Source organism: Mauremys reevesii, linkage group 11 (assembly GCF_016161935.1).
Source record: "Mauremys reevesii isolate NIE-2019 linkage group 11, ASM1616193v1, whole genome shotgun sequence".
NCBI classification, from domain to species: domain Eukaryota; kingdom Metazoa; phylum Chordata; order Testudines; family Geoemydidae; genus Mauremys; species Mauremys reevesii.
The window spans coordinates 29,175,093-29,194,550 of record NC_052633.1 but is presented as its reverse complement, the minus strand read 5'-3'; the positions used below and the strand labels follow the sequence as shown (position 1 = coordinate 29,194,550).

The 19,458-nt window shown below is 40.1% G+C and overlaps 1 long non-coding RNA gene across 1 annotated transcript in view; it reads right to left on the bottom strand.

Moving 5' to 3' along the window:
* Window positions 1-18,459, bottom strand: part of LOC120374961 — a 33,562-nt gene extending 15,103 nt beyond the window's left edge. Inside the window, exons 1-3 of the long non-coding RNA XR_005586367.1 lie at window positions 18,372-18,459; window positions 15,316-15,473; window positions 10,319-10,489 (exon numbers count right to left, since the gene is read on the bottom strand). This is a non-coding gene — a long non-coding RNA (uncharacterized LOC120374961). The remainder of the gene's footprint in view (window positions 1-10,318; window positions 10,490-15,315; window positions 15,474-18,371) is intronic.
* Window positions 18,460-19,458: the final 999 nt, after the last annotated feature.

The following is a 19,458-nucleotide window of genomic DNA, read 5'->3' as shown; positions in this document are numbered from 1 at the left end:
CATTGATAAATCATAGCAATTACATAATGCTTTACATCTTTAAAGTGCTATACAAAAAAATCATTACTAATTAGTGCAAAATCTGATTCCTGACTCCCTCTCTATTCTAGCTACTTCTACCTCTATTTTCCCCTTTCCTTTGCCCAAACCCCACAACTAATTGCCCCTTCATGTTCTTCTACTCATATCAATGCCTCCTTACATTCAGCCCTGATGTCAAAACCCCTCGCTCCACAACCCTGCAATGACCCTTTCTCACTTTCCATTCCCTTCAGATACACTCCTCCTAAAAGGTCTATAAATCTTAGCTCAGGCATTGCCTGAGACTTGAGACATCTAGCATCTTAATCAGTATGGTCCCTTTACACACCGACAAAATAGCCCATGCACCCATGTAAAAAAATGCTTTCAGCAGTACAGAGGTGATCACAGAACTGTTACTCTTAGACTTGCTTTGAGCAAGGCTAACCACAGTGTGATCCGCCACAGATGCAGTGGACTGTGAATAGGAATTGCTGGTGCAATGGTTTCAATTACCAACCCACGGTGCAATTCAGGAAATGCCAGAACTCAGCAGAGTTTCAGTCATGCCTCCTCCTATTCCTATCATGACCCTTATGTCAGGAGCCACAAGTTACTGGTGTAGGAAATTGTTCTTCTGGCTTGATGCCAGCTAGGAACTCCTGCATGTTGGGGGATTGAGATCTATCTGCTTTGGGCTTCTTTTTAAGCCACAGGAGTTCACAAAGGAACCTGAGTAGGTACAGTATTGAGTCCTGTGTATTCATCTGTGATAATAAATAACTGGCAGAAACTTTTTAAGAGCACTTGCTGTAGTCATATTAAGATATTTGTAAAGATTTCCAGTGACCACAGAATAGGCATGATGGATTATAAATAGTTTTTTTCAAAGACAGTAAGCTGCCGAGTACCTTCAGATATGACTATCTACCTACCAGGGCAATGTTTCCAGTGTTCGCATATTTAAGTGTTAATAGGAAACTTCATTATGATTGCATAACCCTGGACTCACAGGTTATATTCCACCACTTACGTTCAAAATTACTTCATTTTGGTGGTATACATGCCAAGAGCATATAAATGTCCTAGTCAATAAATGAGTGACAGGATTAGAAGTAGTTTATAAGAGGTTTTTACCCATTTTATAAAAAGCTATAATCTTTGCCGGCTTTGCATAAGGGGAATTAGCCATATCAAAATTCAGAGAATTTTAAAATGCTCCAACTTTGCTTAGGGATGCTAGTAGATAGAGCAAGTTAATCGGTCAAATGTGTCATCTTTCATGACAGAAAACATTTCAGATTTGCTGCAAATATAAGCAAGAGCAGGTTATCACCTGGGTAGTGATTGGGGTAACTTTTCTGAAACACTGAGAAAAAACTGACTATTCCAATAGTGTTGGAAATTGCTTAACTTCAATTTTCAAAATAATTATCCTTAATACAAATATTATTTATTGGAATTAAGGTCCATATTTTAAATGGATAGCCAGCACTAAAAAGAAAAAAAAATCAAACTGCTGTGCAACTGAACCTTGTTTGCACTTCACAGCTGCTGGAGAAACAGTGCTCAGACTAGTATGGTATGCTATGAACCTGTCAGCTAGCTTAATAGGTGCAGAAAAAAAAAAGAAGATGCCAATATAGAAATTGAAGAACAGAGCTGTTATCTGAGCTGGGGAGGAGGGAAGTTATCTTGGTAGTGACATTTTCAATGAACTGTAAGGCAAAGAGTAGATGTTATCCATGAACAAGAGGTTGCAATACTCAAGACAAATATTACGTCCTCCCCAGGTCCTTGCCAAACCATAACTGCATTCAAGGCAGCAGAAATTTCTAAGTGAACAAGGAAAGAAGAGAGACCTTTATATTTGTCTGGTAAAAAGTCATCAGCATCTTTGGTTTCAGAGGAGCAAGAAAGAACAATGCCAGATTGAAGGGGATCTTAGAAGGGGGAGTGAGGAGGATTTTTAAGGCCATGGAAATAGATCACATACTGAAAAAGTTTAGAGACAAAAAGGAGGAGGAAAATTGCCCGAGACAGAGAGAGTATCAAAAGAAGGGGCAGATTGGGAGAGAATTATTGGGGCAACTATTTTAGGAGATCACACTTCATACCCCAGAAGGGGGAGGACAACATTATACAGGCACTTCGAATAACGGGATGGATTCCATACAGTTGCATGGAAAACTACAACACTGGAAGGAGAATCCCAGAAGACAAGGTCTGTTTTGAAGGTTATTATAACCAATGATTTATTCTTTGCTAATCAGATTGTTTAACTATGAGCTGATTAGGTTTCGTTTCCCTACAGCACTATTTCAGCCTGGAACTCAGTGCTCTATAAGGTCTTGGTGATGGTGGGGGCTTTTACTACTGCTCTACTGAAGTACTTCTTTTAGGTAAATTGATGAGAGGAGACCGGTCAATAATAATGAGATTTTGTAGCTTCAGTTTGAAATAGACGTGTTTCAGGGTTTGAAAGTGGTGCAGTTTACACTGACTTAAGTAGCACTTTCCTCTCTGACAGGAATTGGCCCTATGAGACTATCTTATAAAGTAGGGTCAGTGGAGACCGGTTGCTGAGATTCTTTTCCTCCCCAAGCACTTTTGCTGTATGGCAAAATCTTTGCTGGAGCTATAAATGTTCATATTTCAAATTTACTCTAACCGGCACTAGGGTGACCAGACAGCAAGTGTGAAAAATCGGGACGGGGCGGGGGGGTAATAGAAGCTTATGTAAGAAAAAGACCCAAAAATTGGGACCGTCCCTATAAAATCGGGACATCTGGTCACCTTAACTGGCACCTTGGTTCTGCCATCATGTGAATAAACACTCACTTTAAATGTGAGGTTCAGTGTCTGTGTGAATGAAGTATTTTTCATGAATATTAGATCTTGGAAAACACGTTGAGATCAAAGATTCAGACTGTGGATGATCCTCTATGCAGGATCTTTCCATTCCAGGAAAGCAAAGATCATGGAAACAGAGGGTCACTGAAGTTTGAGACCAGCTTTACCAATGAAGGGGTGAGTGCATAGGCCTTTGTGACAGAAATGAATCAACCATAACTATTTGGCCAAGGTAAGAGGTGCTTTGAAGGGATTGAAGTAAACAAATTTAGCTTTAGAAATGGTTTACATTAATGTCCTTATGTCTGCTCCATTGCAAACTCATATCATGAGCATCCTGGAAACTAAAATATGAAGAGTGCAAATGAAATCATTTTTGGAACACTAAAGCAGACATTCCTTAACTACTACCTGTTCTCTGACCGTATAAAAAGACATCACCTTTGACATACAGTATAATCAGTACAAGGTTAAATTTATGTAATATAGAAGTTATTTAGCATAGCTCAATACTAAAGAAAAAAATACATGTCCTACATCTGACTACAACTTGCATACAGTACCCTTGGGTTCCTCTAGACTAAATAAATGCCACAGTTTTAGTGCTTATGGAAAAGCTCAGATCTATAATCAGGTGGCCTAATATGTGCTTAGGGGATATATAACACAAGGCAACCATAGTAATTATACTGGAATTCATAAATAATATTTATAAATATCTATATCTGAAACTTTAAAAAATGAAATTTTCTGAAGAAGAAAGACAGCCATAATTATAGGGTGGCCAAACTATGGTGGTTTTACAGTTAAAGTGTGGCTCATGCAGCCTATCATGCCCCTCACCCATTCTCCACCTTCCAGACAGGTGGGAGCGGAGTTCATGGCTTCTGCCCTGTGGCGGGATGGTGGGGCCAGGGGCTTCTGCCCAGCGGAGAGGGCAGTCCAGGGACTTCATCCCCGCAGGGGCACATCTGCTGGGGCTGGGTGCTTCAGCAGGAGTCCCAAGCCCCGGCAGGTGCCTCCTGTGGAGTTGAAGCCCCAAGACCCCCCTCCCTGTAGGGCAGAAACCTTAGCTACACCACTGCTCTGCAGGGCTGAAGCCCCAAAACACCAGCAGGTGCACCCAGTTCTCAACCTTCTGAACATTTTGTATGCGGGATGGAGGGTCAGTAAGTTTGGCCACCCCATTATAGAGAAACTATATTGTCTCCAGAGCGACAGTCCTAACTAGATTTCTGTTACAAGCTCAAATTTGACTCTAATTTCACCAGAACTAAAGCATTCTTATTTAAATTAATGAGACTGCTCCTGTGAGTAAAGTAAGGATCAGGCCCTAAATCTTCCCTTTATAGCATGGAATTGCCCTCACATGCAAACCTAGCCCTACGTCCTACAAGCTGCTCAATGTGGGCCAGTCCCTGCAGAGTCTACCGGGAACAGCTTGTAGGACTGGAGGCCTCATGGCTACCAAACATATCTTGAAAAAAAATGAATATTTGTTTTGATTGCCTAATTAGTCTTTTCCTGAGGTCCAATGTATTAGATTTTTAAGATCAAGAAGTTCTTGGTTTTCTCAGACTTTTCCTTCTAACATGCTTTTAATCGCTCAATTTTCCTTTGGTCACCCAAATGCTACAAATCTTTTTGACATGTACTGATAAGAGCAGCCCTGATGTGGAGGAAGAAGAGATCTCCCTACAGTTACACTAGTACTGAAGCAGGTTCACAGTGTAGCAGATATTTTGTCTTTCAAACCAATGAAACTTTATGGATAAAGTTTCTTCTTTGTTTCTTTCCCAAAAGCAAACACCTGCCTTAGTCCACAAATACGCCACTTCAAATAGAAGAAAGCCTAGAAAAGGCCAATGCAATCAAGACTATCATGGTTTATTCTTATGCTGGGATGCTTTGAAGAAGAAACGTAACTCAATTACAAGGAAATATGAACAGAGTAAGAACCATTTTATATGCAGAAATAAACACAAAATATGCAACTATTTTAGGCACACAGAGTCCCCATCTGAGATCAGGACCCCATTATGCTAGGCACTGCACAAATATAGTAAGAGAAAGTCCCTGCCCAAAGAGTTTGCACCCTCAATAAACAAGACTGAAAAACAGTGGAAGGGGAAATAAAGGTACAGAGAGGTGAAGTGACTTGTCCAGGGTCACATGGCATGTCAGAGGGAAAGCCAGGAGTGGAACTGACGTGTTCTGACTCCCAGTACAGTGCCTTATCTGCTAGACCATACTGTTGTACTTCAGACAAATCTGCCTGGTTTCTAGTGATTACTGGAAACTGGTCCAATTTTATATATTAAGATTTATGTGCAATATTTTTTGTTTTTAAGATGGTTTCCTGGTCTTGTCTCTAGCTGTGAGTGAAACATCTTCCACTCCTAATTTTAATTAGTCCTAAACTGCACCAAAGTAGCATCTCCTTTAAATCTTTCAGCTAAATTCTACCCTCAGTTACCCCTTGTACAACCTCAATCAGTTCACAAAGGTGTAAGAGGCAGAATTTGACCTTTTGCAAGCAACTGCTGGCATCAGGAGAGCTAATTCATCTCAGCGAGAACCAGCATTCTAGTAGCCATGGCAGGGAAAGGTTAAACACAGGTTAGATGGAAAGATGGAAGGGAGAAATATAAGGTGGGGAAACGACAAGAGGTAAGAGCGCAGAAAGACAGAACAGTATTGATAAGAGAGTTAAGGAACAGAAGTAGCCTTCTCTATATCACCTGCAAGCCTATGTGAAAGTCAGTTTATGCCACCCTAAATAATGAATCAGTGGAAAGTTCTTGATTTCTGAGCAAGGGCCTATCCAGCAAGCCTCACTGGAGTACCTTCTGCAATGTCTCTTCACACTGCATGAGGCCATTACTTCCAACAATTCCAAGGCTCTTGGGTTTGTTCCTACACGCAGGTAACAGCAAACAACTGGAAAAAGAAAACAAAAAGGTGGCGGAGCCCCAGGGCAGCTCTGTACGGGATTATAGACCCTGCTCCTTCAGGGAGGTGGAATAATATATGTCCTGCCTGGCTTAGTGCCAGAATCTGCCATCCTTGCTCACAGTGAAATGGAGACCTTCAAACCATGCCAAAAGACTGCAAAATAGCTTAGTTGCTTTAGCACTAGGTATAGTCAGTGGATTGTACTCACAAACCGCTAAGGGACCCCAGGGAAGACAATGTCGCCTATAGTAACGGAAAGCACTTTTATGTAATGAATATGGTGTGTGCGCACAACATCAGCTGCAGATAAAGCCGGATTTCTCAGATCATATCTTGATTCCTATGTGCTAAATAAGTCATCCATCTGTACGGTTTCACAGTGGAGTCACCGTGACTGAGTATAAGCGCCCCCTCCCCCGCCACATGCGCGCGCACACACACACACACAATTCTGTCAAAACCATTTAAAATGGAAGAACTCATTCCTTTGAATCACCAGAAGGATATGCCCTCCAGCCACAATCAAGGAATATATAGGCCTGATTCTATTGCCTTTTGTTATGCTAAGTAGTACCTTATTATACAAGTAGTCCCACTGAAAATAAGTAAGGCTTTTAAAATTCAGTGTTATTATTGATGGCCACAAGTGATAAGTAAGAGAAATAGTGACTGCTTCTGGGGTAGCACAAGTTCCTACCTCCCCCTTGCTCCAAAGGAGAAATATCCAGGGTCTGCTCTATATCTGGTGCAAACTACTCTCTCCATCCCCACAACTCCCACAGGCTCAGATGCCCAGGCTTGAACTTTTTGGGAAGAACAGAGAGAAGGATCTATCCACCCGGCCCTGCCATTCTTGTCCACCAGGAGAAGTGGCCCCACAACAGCTGTCCCGTCCCGTCCCCCCCCCCATTGGGCTGTGACCAGTAATACAAGTAGCTCATATAGGCAAGTAAGCTAATTGTCTTTGATTTCTTATTGCCCTGCTCTGGTATGCAACATGGGTCACAACTGTGCCTACAGATAATTCATCTTTTTACACAAAATACATTGTTTCATAATCTTTCTGGTGCCCATTTCAATACAATGCCAGCATAAAAAGCTTAAAAATAAAGATCCCATGGAATTGTCTTGCAGGAATGCAAAGATGATACAATATGAATGAACAGATAATTAGATAAAGTACATTATATAAGAAACTAAAGCAAAAGAATCACAAAAAGGAATTTTATCCAGGAATTCCTCTAAATTTTGACTTAAAGAAAGCAAAGAACATACAATTCTATCTACAAATGTCTAAAGAATTCCAAATTTACTTGTTCTGTTAGAAAGGGATTCTTTCTAAGCCAAAGTTATGAACTCTGAAAACACATCAGTTGGTTTTTGGCACTTTTCCTAAGTTTAAGAAAACCAAAGTCTGACAATTTTGTAAAAAAACATTATTAAACATTACTCAGCTTCACAGCCTTGTTTTGAGATAGATATTCCAACTGATTCTCTATGTGTTAAGGCAAGCAAGCCAGATTGGAAATCAAGCGTTTTTATTATAGCTGTTGCTGACCTTTCAAACAGCTCTGACCGCTCAACTAAGATTTGCAGCTAAATGAACCTTGTAAAAATCCTACTTCAGAGGAATTTTTTGTGAATAAAGAACCTTTGGGGACAGTTTGGTGGTAAGGACTTATATTGAAACAAACACAAACATGTATCAAGGTCTTTCCAATAAGAGTCAAAGTCCTTACAACTATCTCAGACAGAAAGGGTCATATTCTCCTCTCGCTCCAGTTGTTCACATTGCTTACTCCATTGACTTCAGTGACTCCCGATTTGCACACATGTGAGAGGAGAATCAAGCCCAAAGACTATGTGCTAATTATGCATTCTATAATGCAGTAGGAGCCTTCTTTCTTTTATTGCAGCAGCAAACAATATACTCCCATGGCATGTGACCCAATTTTCAAAAATCTGTTTCTATCTCAAGGAAATCTTTGAAATTAAGAGTGTGTTAGGAAATAAATCTGCTTCTGTAGTAGGCCATATATTTGTCTGTTCTTTGTCTGGTATTAAAGTTGTTACACAAAAAACAAATCTTTATTCCTTTCTAGTTTATCAGCTGCTGGTGGCATCCTAGCCATCTTCAAAAAATATTAGAAGTGAATTTTGTGCTGGGATAACATACAAGATTGACAATCTTACAACTGCCAAACAGAGGCCAGTCAAAAGCCACATTTAACCAGTTACTCCTCTGCATGCTTGTGCGTATGCATGTTCATTGAAGCCATTGCAGCATGTTCATTGCAACCAAGACTCAAACTGGGATCCTTTGTCAGATCAGACATGAGAGGGCTTCCGCTTCTCTGGGTCAGTATTACTATTGATCTTGTCTCAGTGGGAGTCCTTTAGGGATGATTCTCAACCCCTTAAACAAGGGCATGTCAAGAGTAACTGCACTGTAAAGCAGTTACATCAGTGTGAGGTCAGACTCAGGCCCCTTATACCCACAATAGGTATAATATATTAAGTGACAGCATGAGAGTCCCCATATTCTCACAGGTCTCCACAGAACAAATGCGGGGAAGGATACATGTCATAGACCTTCGCTGGGAATCTCAGCCAAGATTTAAATGAACACAAGGCCATCTATTTCTCACAGAAGTTCAGTCTCCATGCCCATTAAGTCCTCGCCTATTTGCCAAAATTACCAATAAGGGTACCATGTGGGATAGTTTTTTGTAAGTTGTGTGGTGTGCACCAGGAGTTGAAGAAAGGCTTCTGCCAACATACTACAGATATACTGCCTTTTAGGAAAAAGGAAACAAAACACTTTAGATGGTAAGAATTTTCAGTTGTTACCAGCCTTGTCTAGGTTTCTAACAATGACCTACAAAGGAAAGATATCATGGACCTTACTTCTGCACTGGGTCATCCAGTTTCATAACCATTTCCACAGCAACCAACTGCACAGTTAGGAACAGAGAACTATGACTCCATGTGGCAAACAAAAATAGAATGTCCTCTATACTAAAGACTGATTGAAAAGTGGGGAAGGGGAAAATGCAGAAAATTTAGAAGCCAAATGTTATATCACTTGACTGTATTAAAGGATGTTATGCAGTTTTCATATGTTGTTTAAAACTTCATTTTTTTTGCAGACGATATATACAGAATATGATATGATGTAAGCTCTCAAACTGCACTTGGAGTGAAACTGAGTGGATGTACATGTAATACGCAAGATAAGTTTAAGGCTTAATCAAATTATATCTCCTTAATTTAGAGATGTAACCTTATGACTGTACATGGGGGACTTACATGAATAATGCTCATTAATGATTACGGAGTTATACTTATAAAAGCATACACAGAGAGACAGAAGTATGCAGGATCACTTAAGATCCTGAATTACTTTACTGGCTGCTCTTAGATTCTCTGAATAGCAGTCAGATGAATAGCAGAAATGGTGCTGATAAGAAATCATTGAAACCACTTAAGAGATTTACCTCTGTGTAGTAGACATAATGGCAGTTTAAAAAAAAAAATCTAAAGTCAACTTGAGTGAAAGAAATAAATGGCTCATGTTCAACAGCATGATATATTTAAAGTTGCTTGTTTTTCCTCAGTTTTGACTTTTCTCTTTTTCTTCAATCTTTCATTTATGAAAGAGTAGATATTTGTTCTGCCAACAAAAATAAAAAGCTTGGAAGAAAACGCAAACTAGATAGGGAGTAGTAGGAGTAATAAATAATCTACCAGTCATCCAAAATTCAGATTATATCCAGCTAAACTTTACATTTGTTTTGTAAGTTTAAAAGGATATAATCATTTTAGATGTCTAATGCTGCAGAGGTGACTGATTAATACTATATTTCTCAAGTGAAAAGAGGTTTTGGGATTGAAGCAATTGTTTTCTTACTTGAAAAGAAATTACATTATTGATGTCCTTCATGGACCTTTAAGGTTATCCTGACAAACTAAAATAGGGAAGATGATTATTTTGTACTTGATTCATTATTGAATTTCAATTCATTGCACTGCAGTTGAAAGCAGCTAATTCAGAGTTGTTTTCTGGAAAGGGCTATTGCCTTCTGTATAAAGGCATGCTTTTTGTTTGCTGAAGAATGAAGTGCCTTGATTTAAAGTTTAGCACAGTAAAATGATCACAATATAAGGCTGGCTGAAAAAAATATTCTGTAGAAATATTCAGAGGAAAAACTGTGTTTTCACTTAGAAAGAGGTTGTTGTGGAAAAAAATTACCTTTTCAATTAAAAAAAGAATCTTTACAACTTTTGTTTTTCAGTTTTTCAATTAAAAAAGGGGGTGGATCAATTTTTCCCCAGAGGAAATTCATAAAACCTAACTTTGTTTTGTCAACATTTACCACCAGGAAAAAAATCCATTTTCTAACAAGCTTTAATAGTATACATTAGTAAATATTTAAAGCTCACTTCCTAAGCTGCAGTGCTTTTCATTGACAATTACAGGTGAACTTACCTTCATCTTTCTATCTCAAGGTCCTCATTTTCATTTCTTGCATTGCTTTCTCTCCTATATCATGTTTATTTGTTTTCTCTTTTTAATCCATCTCTTGTTCCTTCTATGAAGGTGATTAAGGTGTGGCTTTTTAGTGTGTACCTCTCAGATTTTTCTGATCATTAAGCCTTCCTGTTATGTGAGTTAAATCAAAAAGTACATGGGTTTCAAAGCTTTACATGAATTACATGGCAACAGCTATCATAAAAAGTAACAAAAATTTTCTGGGGACGCTCCTGCAGAAGGGACATATCAGGTTGGCCTGCCTGCTTCAAAATCTCATGGTTCTCCACTACTGATGAGCAAAAATTATCCAATACCTCACAATAGCCCATTTCAAATTTTATCCCATTTTACCTTTTGGATTAATGTAATGATTTCCCTGACCTGAAAGAGGGAAGATTGATTAACAATGAATCCTGACTCACACTGTTTTATCACAGAACTGAACACTCAAAAACTTTGCCTGCTAATCAGATGCCTCTGTCAGTTATTCTGACTATACAAATAAAGCTCTCTGTGCATATGCATTTTGCTTTCAAGTTTAAAATGGCCAAGTGAGGTCAGTCACTCTGCTCCTTGTGTTATCCCAGAGGAGTGCTGACTTTGCCTCAGTCTCACGGCTGTACATATTTTTTTTTAAATGAGGAATTTGTTTATTTTCACTGATATGGAAACACATGAAGCTCCTTGGGATTGGCTCTTTAGATTTTCTGAAGCATTCTGGATGTGATCCAGGGGAAGACAACACCTTCAGGGATTTGTAGTGCTTTAGTATGAGGGAAAAGCATAAACCAAAATCTTAAAATGGTCATATTTGGTTGAGCCCTCAAGAAGATGCTCCCACTCAAAGAAGGCCCAGCCATATAACCCCATTAAACACTAAGCAGCCCCAGTCCTGGGGCACTTTAAGCATTCAGTGAGTTGGTCTGCCAGATACTTTGAGTGAAATCCTGGCTGCAATGAAATCAAAGGGAGTTATGCCACTGACTTCAATGGAAAAGGATTTCACTCTTATTCTATCATGACATACATTGTTGGGCAACCAGACTTCACATCATTATCAATGCACTGAGAAGCTGTGAGATGGTGCAGATCCTGTGCTAAACTATCTAATCATTCTATATCTCTAACAGACCAGTAACAATACTTTAAAATCCTGCCTACACATTATGCTTATGCTAAAAATAACTATTTGCTAACAAAATTCCAATTCTTGCACGGGCTTGGGAGGAGAAGATTCTGAGACTCACTGTCTAGTCCATGGGAAAGAACTGAGGTGGCTAGAGTCTGTGAACATTTGGATCAGTAATGGGGAGTGCACACAACTTTCTAGATGGCTCTAGGACTCATGGCAGCACAGTATGTGCTCCAAAGAATAAGCACCTGCAGAGGCAGTTCTTGGCAGAGAAGAAAAGGTTTGCACATAGTCTTTGATTCACAGAGCTGTAGTTCAAAGTGCTGAAACATTCTGAAGCTACAGTTGGTTCCTTCTGACACTTATGGTCTATTTTGCTATGAAACAAGGTAAGAAATCAATGCTGCATGCATATGAAAGGCACAGCATCTGGAGTCAGAACTAGATAAAACAACAAGCTTCACTATAAGAAACTACAAGGAATGAATATTTAACTGTCCAAGCTGAATGATATGTAATGAGTTCAATAATTACAACTGAAGATAGAGTTTGAAACCAGGCTCATTACTTAATTTAAATGCCTCTCTCTCCAGTAGGAAATGGAGGAAGATTTTGAGTATATTGAATTGAGAAATACGAGTTACATAGAAAAGGTGAAAAGGTGGTTATGGAGGAAAATAATCTCATGTTCTTTAATTTTAAAATATGCATTTCATGGTCCAGTACAAATTGTTTGATCTCATTTTCTGTGCTGCCTATGTTTAGAAAGAAAGGCATGCATCTGTTGAATGTAATAAACTTTAAAAATTAAGATAGAGTTGCCGTGAAATTTATGCTATCTTTGCTGCTATGGTGCTATTATATGAGTGACATTGATAAAGTGACATGATAAAGTTAGATAGTACAGCTGCTTCAGATAAAATGTTTGCACTTTTTTATTTTCAATTATTAAGAATAAAATTGCTACTTTTCATGCCTGATTCATTGGCCATTAATCTTTGGAGGAAAAACTTGCAAAACTTTGAGTAGAGTTCATTTCAGTTTTTTACTGAAGTAGATCCTGGATGTCTGCTATCGTGAACAAAAGTTTCATGGTAATTTAATAAAATCATTTATTTGCATTTCTAAGAACAAATCAGAAATATGCTCTCCTGAGATCTAGGAGCCCTCAACTGAGGCATCTAGATAATGTGAAAGTTGGCTAACCAAAAGATTTCAATAATCTTAACTGAAAAAGAAGGTTAGGTATAGATTACAGCTAGTCACATTGTCAAGTGATGGCTTCTTCAAGGGAGGTCACATCAATGCCTCTTTAAGGCCTGGTCTACACTACGAGTTTATCTCAAATTTAGCAGCGTTAAATCGAATTAACCCTGCACCCGTCCACACAACGAAGCTCTTTACTTCGATATAAAAGGCTCTTAAAATCGATTTCTGTACTCCTCCCTGACGAGGGGAGTAGTGCTGAAATTGACATTGCCACTTAAAATTAGGGTTAGTGTGGCCGCAATTAGATGGTATTGGCTTCCGGGAGCTATCCCACAGTGCACCATTGTGACCGCTTTGGACAGCAATCTGAACTCGGATGCACTGGGCAGGTAGACAGGAAAAGCCCTGTGAACTTTTGAATTTTATTTCCTGTTTGCCCAGCATGGAGCACTGATCAGCACAGGTGACCATGCAGTCCCAGAATCAAAAAAGAGCTCCAGCATGGACCATACGGGAGATACTGAATCTGATCTCTGTATGGGGAGATGAATCTGGTCTATAAGAACTCCGTTCCAAAAGACGAAATGCCAAAACATTTGAAAAAATCTCCAGGGCCATGATGGACAGAGGCCATAGCAGGGGCTCAGCACAGTGCTGCGTGAAACTTAAGAAGCTGAGACAAGTGTACCAGAAAGCCAAAGAATCAAATGGATGCTCACGGAGAGAGGGGCGACTGACAACAGTAGCTATCCCATAGTTTCCGTACTCTCCAAAAACCATTTGAATTCTGGGCTGAGTTCCCAAAGCCTGAAGGGTCAAAAACATTGTCATGGGTGGTTCAGGGTATATGTTGTCAGCCCCCCTCTGCTCCCCCCCCCGAAAGCAAAGGGGAAAAAATCGTTTCTCACCTTTTTTCAATGTCACCATATGTCTACTGGATGCTGCTGGCAGACACGGTGCTGCAGCACTACACAGCAGCATTCCCTTGCCTTGCCTTGCCTTGCAGATAGCAGGCGGTACAGTAGGACTGATATCCATCATCATCGTCCCGTGGGTGCTCCTGGCTGGCCTCGGTGAGGTCAGCCAGGGGCACCTGGGCAAAAATGGGAATGACTCCAGGTCATTCTCTTCTTTAAGTTTTGTCTAATAGAGATTCAGTCCTGCCTGGAATATCATGGCAGCTGGAGGCTTCTGCCTCAGGCTGCTCTCCCAGTCAGCAGCACCACGTGGTCGCGCCTACCTCAGCCTACTCCTTTCTACCAGGGCTCACAATCAGATACTTAGACCTCTACATTTTGCTGCAAATAAAAAAAATTAAGCTGCCATTTAGAACTGTCCCCCAACATACATATCCTGGGACATTTTGTATTTTATCAGTGTCAACCAAAGGCCCACACAGATTCAGTCCTGCCTGTGCTTCTGTCCTAGTGCTTGTCACAGATTCCCATTTTCAGCTATAGGCTGAGCAAGTGAAGAATGGTGGTTCACTCTACTTTGCTGTAAGCCAACCGCCCTCCCCTCCCTCTTTGATCTCTGCTTGCAGAGGCAATAAAGTCAGTGTTGTTTCTTATTCATGCATTCTTTATTACTTCATCACACAAATGGGGGGATAACTGCCACGGTAGCCCAGGAGGGGTGGGGGAGGAGGGAAGCAATGGGTGGGGTTGTTGCAGGAGCACCCCCTAGAATGGCATGCAGCTCATCATTTCTGCAGGATGTCTGGGGCTCTGACCCGGAGCGGCCATTTGCCTCTCTGGTTCTTTAGTAGGCTTGCCTGATATTCTAGGCAGGACTGACTCTCCATTAGACAAAACTTAAAGAAGAGAATGACCTGGGGAGTCATTCCCATTTTTGTCCAGGTGCCCCCGACTGACCTCACCGAGGTCAGCCAGGAGCACCCATGACAGCAGCAGATGGTACAGTATGACTGGTAACCGTCATTGCCAACTTGCAAAGGCAAGGGGATGCTGCTGTGTAGCACTGCAGTACCGTGTCTGTCAGCAGCATCCAGTAGACATATGGTGACAGTGAAAAAAGGCTGAATGGGCTCCATGGTTTAATAATAATTGGAGATATACCAATCTCCTAGAGCTGGAAGGGACCTTGAAAAGTCATCAAGTCCAGCCCCCTGCCTTCACTAGTAGGACCAATTTTTGCCCCAGATCCCTAAGTGGCCTCCTCAAGGATTGAACTCACAGCCCTGGGTTTAGCAGGCCAAAGCTCAAACCACTGAGCTATCCCTCCCATGGAGGTTGTTGCGCTATGGAGTGTGCCCAGGAAATCCAGGGAAGAGGGCAAGAAATGATTGTCTGCCGTTGCTTTCAGAGGGAGGATTGACTGACGACATTTACCCATAACCACTCGTGACAAATTTTTGGCCCCATCAGGCATTGGGATCTCAACCCAGAATTGCAATGGGTGGGGGAGACTGCGGGAACTATGGGATAGCTACCCACAGTGCAACGCTCCAGAAGTCAATGCTAGCCTCGGTACATGGACGCACACTGCCGAATTAATGTGCTTAGTGTGGTCGCGTGCACTCGACTTTATACAATCTGTTTCCAAACATCGATTTCTGTAAAATCGGAATAATCCCATAGTATAGACATACCCTAAGAGAAGTTAAAACTACTGTCCTTACGGGAGGTGTTGCCAATCACCCAGGCCATCTCTTTACTCTGTGGACGCTAACGGCCATCTACACAGGAAGCACTATTTCAAATTTTCATCAGAAAGTTAGTTTGTCAAGTGGCTGTTGGGTACAAATTCCTGTTTAAAAAGAGAGAGAGATTGAACAAGTTTAAAAAATAATGTAACAAATATATTTCCATTCAATCCTGATCTTTTCAATGCCATTTTCCCTTGTCCTGCTATGAATGATTTGCAGAGGAGGGATACATTGTATAAAGCTTTGCAGATTTTTTGTTTAAAAGCCTATTGTTAGTAATAAGATTCAAACTAAGGAACCTGGATCCAAATAGGTGCTGAGCATAGTTTAGTCACAAAGCTTACAGGTAGAGCTTAGTCCTTGGTTTCTGGAATGGTGCCAGACATAGTTCGTTCTTGTCGACACTTTCACCTTAAAATGTTCAGCTGCTCCTGTTGCTAAAATTCATGAATATTTTCATAGGGTTGACAGTGACTAATAAGCTAAAATAAAATGTAAGTTACTGTTTCAGTGTGAGAGCTTTGGGCCTTTATCAAGACCACTGTATGGGCTAATTCATCGACTGCTTGCTGCTTCTGCGTATAAAAAAAATCACTTTTTAAACTGAAGTCTTCATTTCACTGTATTTATTATGGCTGTAAGAAGTTCACACCAAGATATTTATTGTATTAATCTGATGGTGAAGAAGAACATAATCAATTTGCCTTTGACAATACCTTAAAGGAACTAAAATAAACATGAAAAGGTTTGCAAGACCTGGAAGCAGTGGCAGGTTAGCCACTGGGCCAACAGGGCCTATGCCTAGGGGTCCTGGAAAAAATGGGCACCCTTGTACTCCGGGGGCTTTCCCCCCTCCAACCAGCCAGTGCTCCTGCTATGGAGCGGGGTCGGGGCATGGGGCATATTGAATTTTTTGTAAATAACTTTCCCACTAGAGTCATAGCTGTAAACACAGGACTGAGAAGATGAAAGAAAGATTGTCTAACAAAAATAATGCCTATTTGGTCAAGTATTTTATACAGCTGGTGTGAGGCAGGGGCCCAAATTACTGAGGGCTCCCACTCCGCTAGTCACAATCTTAATAAGGCTCCAGTCAGCATGTGAATTAGCTTAATTTATGGTTAAAGCTTTATTAGTGATAAGTGAGTGGGATCAACCAATATTTAAGGTACTTTAGACAAAGTACTAGCAAATAATAATAGTTTATTTTATAAGGCACAGAAAGATAATAGTTTTGTTTAAAGGCACACTTAAGGTTGAGAAGCTCAAAACTTTATCTGATATACCATTTCACCATTAGGACCTTGAAGCACAAAGGGATATTTTCATTGGTCTCAGTGGGTTTTGGATCAAATAATGGCCCCAGTCCAATAAACTCTTGGGAAATGACTTTAAGAAGTACCAAGCACACATGACTAGAGCTGATCAAATTTTTTGCATTCAAGATGGTATTTGACAAAAATGGTTTTTTTAGTCAAAACTGAAATTCCAACAGGAAATGTTTATTTTCAGTTATTTTGTGGTTTTTGATAAAATAAAACCCCCCAGAAAGCTCTAAACTAGATTTAAAAAGATACCAACCCCTCTCCCCTGCCAAAAATAAACAACCAAACAAACCCCCAGAAAAATTACACCAACTGGATGAAAACTTTCAGTATAATCAAAAAGCGTTTGCCCAACCAATTGAACTATTTTGGTTGCCAGGCCAGATGCATTTTGAAAATGTTTCAGCTGCCAAAATATTTTCAGTTTTCAAAAACATTTAGTAGATTTTTTTTAAATCTACATTTTTAAATTTTTGTTGAAATGATTCTTGGCAGAAACTACGACAAACTAGTTTCCAGATCAGCTCTACACATTACTTCAATTGAAGTCAATGGGAATTCTGGGTTCTCAGCTTTTTCTGAAAATGTGCTTTTATAATCCAGAGGGCTACTCAAATGAGTGAAGTTATCCAGGTACTTAAGTGTTTGCAGGATTAGGGACTTATTGTTTTGTCTTTTTAGAGGGAGGGTTTTATTTTTTAAGTCCTGAACTCCAATCTACAATAAATCAGTTTATATGGAAGTGCAATGCAGGGGACAAAAATCAAGGCAAGACACAGATTTCATTTTCAAGGGGGTATTAAAGAAAGGGTTACAAATATTTTTAACGTGATGAATAAAATACATTGGTTGTGCCTTCTCAAAAAATAGCCTGGATTGAAAATATTAATATGCTGAACAAAATACTCAGGATTTGAATGTACACAAGGGTTCCACTGGTACCTAAGCCAAGATTTAGTTGTGTGAAGCTCAACGTTTCTTCCATGTTTTGAAGGATAGAAAAGGTAAAATATTTCTATAAATCGATTCTGAAGAGCAATTACTCCAGGTTGTTATTGAGGACAAAAAACAAACAAAAAAACAAACAAAAAAAATCTCTCCTCCTAAATTCCCATGTTTGAAAATATGCAAACATTGCTGTTTTGCTTAAAAGGAGATTTGCCTTTATAGCCTAGGATGCTTTGAAGTGCTGTCCAGTCTGCTACTTTATACAGTACTTTAAATTGTGATAATATAAGAGCATCAGAAGATCAAACCAATTCACTGTTTCCAAAAACATTGTTAGCACTGTAACTGGCTCAGTTTAATAGCCAGGATAGAGGAAGACAAGTTCAAAGCAGAGATGATAAACTTAGGCTCCAGTAATATACAGGCTACCAAAGTTACATTACACAGCTCCAAGGAGAACCATTTATATTCACTTCAAAACTCAAGTAAAGCGTGAACAACAAAGAGGTTGTAAAGGTCAAGGGGATTGATAAATATTTAGAACTGACCATTTCTTCCCTGTGCTTATCAGAAATTTACCGCAGCCTTTGCGCTGAAAGAAACAGGGCAATTTTTCAAATAAAACAAGGATTATTTGGATGAAGACCTCTGTTCCAAGATAAATATTTACTACTACACGCAGTCTTAAAACAAACAGCCAGTTTTAAAAAGAGTAAGCAAATGTACCTAATAACTGGGCAGATTCAAGATCATTGGAGACTTTAGGTTTCCCAGTTCGGGCCTGATCCAAAGCCTCGTGGAGTCAATGGGAGTCTTTCCTCTGATTTGAGAGGGCTTTGGATCAGACTCTTCATTTAAATGTTAATCCATCATCATTACTTATATCACCTGGGTGTCCCAGCTGAAATGAGGGTACCAATTACTATATACCAAACAGATAGTAAGAGACAGCCTTTTCCCCCAAACCCTTGCAATCTAACTAGACAAAGTGTGAAGGAGGAAGTATTACCAGCCCTAATTGAGGGATGGAGGCACAGAGATATTAAGTGACTTGCCAACAGTCACACCCCCTAGTCCTTCTATACTCAACCCCCTACCGCCTCAAAAATGGTTTCTTTTGACATTGAGATACATGCTAGCTGGCATGGGAAACACCCGTGTGTAGTGTAGTTGTAGGTATGTCAGTCTCAGGATATTAGAGAGACAAGGTGGGTGAGGTAATCTCTTTTATTGGACCAACTTGTGTTGGTGGGTGAGAGAGAGACGTTTTTGAGCCACACAGAGCTCTTCTTCAGCTCTGCGTGGCTCAAACACGTCTTTCTTTCTGTCTCCCCAATACAAGTTGGTCCAATAAAAGGTATTACCTCACCCACCTTATGGGAAATACCGAGTGGAGAGGGCAAGAAGCTCTGAGTTTCAGCTGAAATTCTTCTTAGTGTTTGGGTTAGGGAGATAATTTACTCTTTTGATAAGTTAGCAGGATTTTTGGCCAGGCCCTCTCACCCAAGAAAGGCTTTGAAACTCACCTTGTTGTCAAAGACATATGGAGTACTGCCTTGGGAATATGCTGGCAAGCTCCCTTCCTGTTGCAGTACCAGGCCTATTCTTCTTATAGCACTCACTTCCCCTCTTCCCCCAACACGTTTCCTTCTTCACCGAATTTCAGCGAGTGTTTGCAGGATCATCCTTCCCCACCCGCCCCGACCAGTATGAAGACTAAATCATTTATGCTCATCAACTTCTCCAAACTGACCTAATTAAGTCTAATTAGCTGATTCCCTGAGGTGGGACTTTAATATCTAAAGGTAAAATC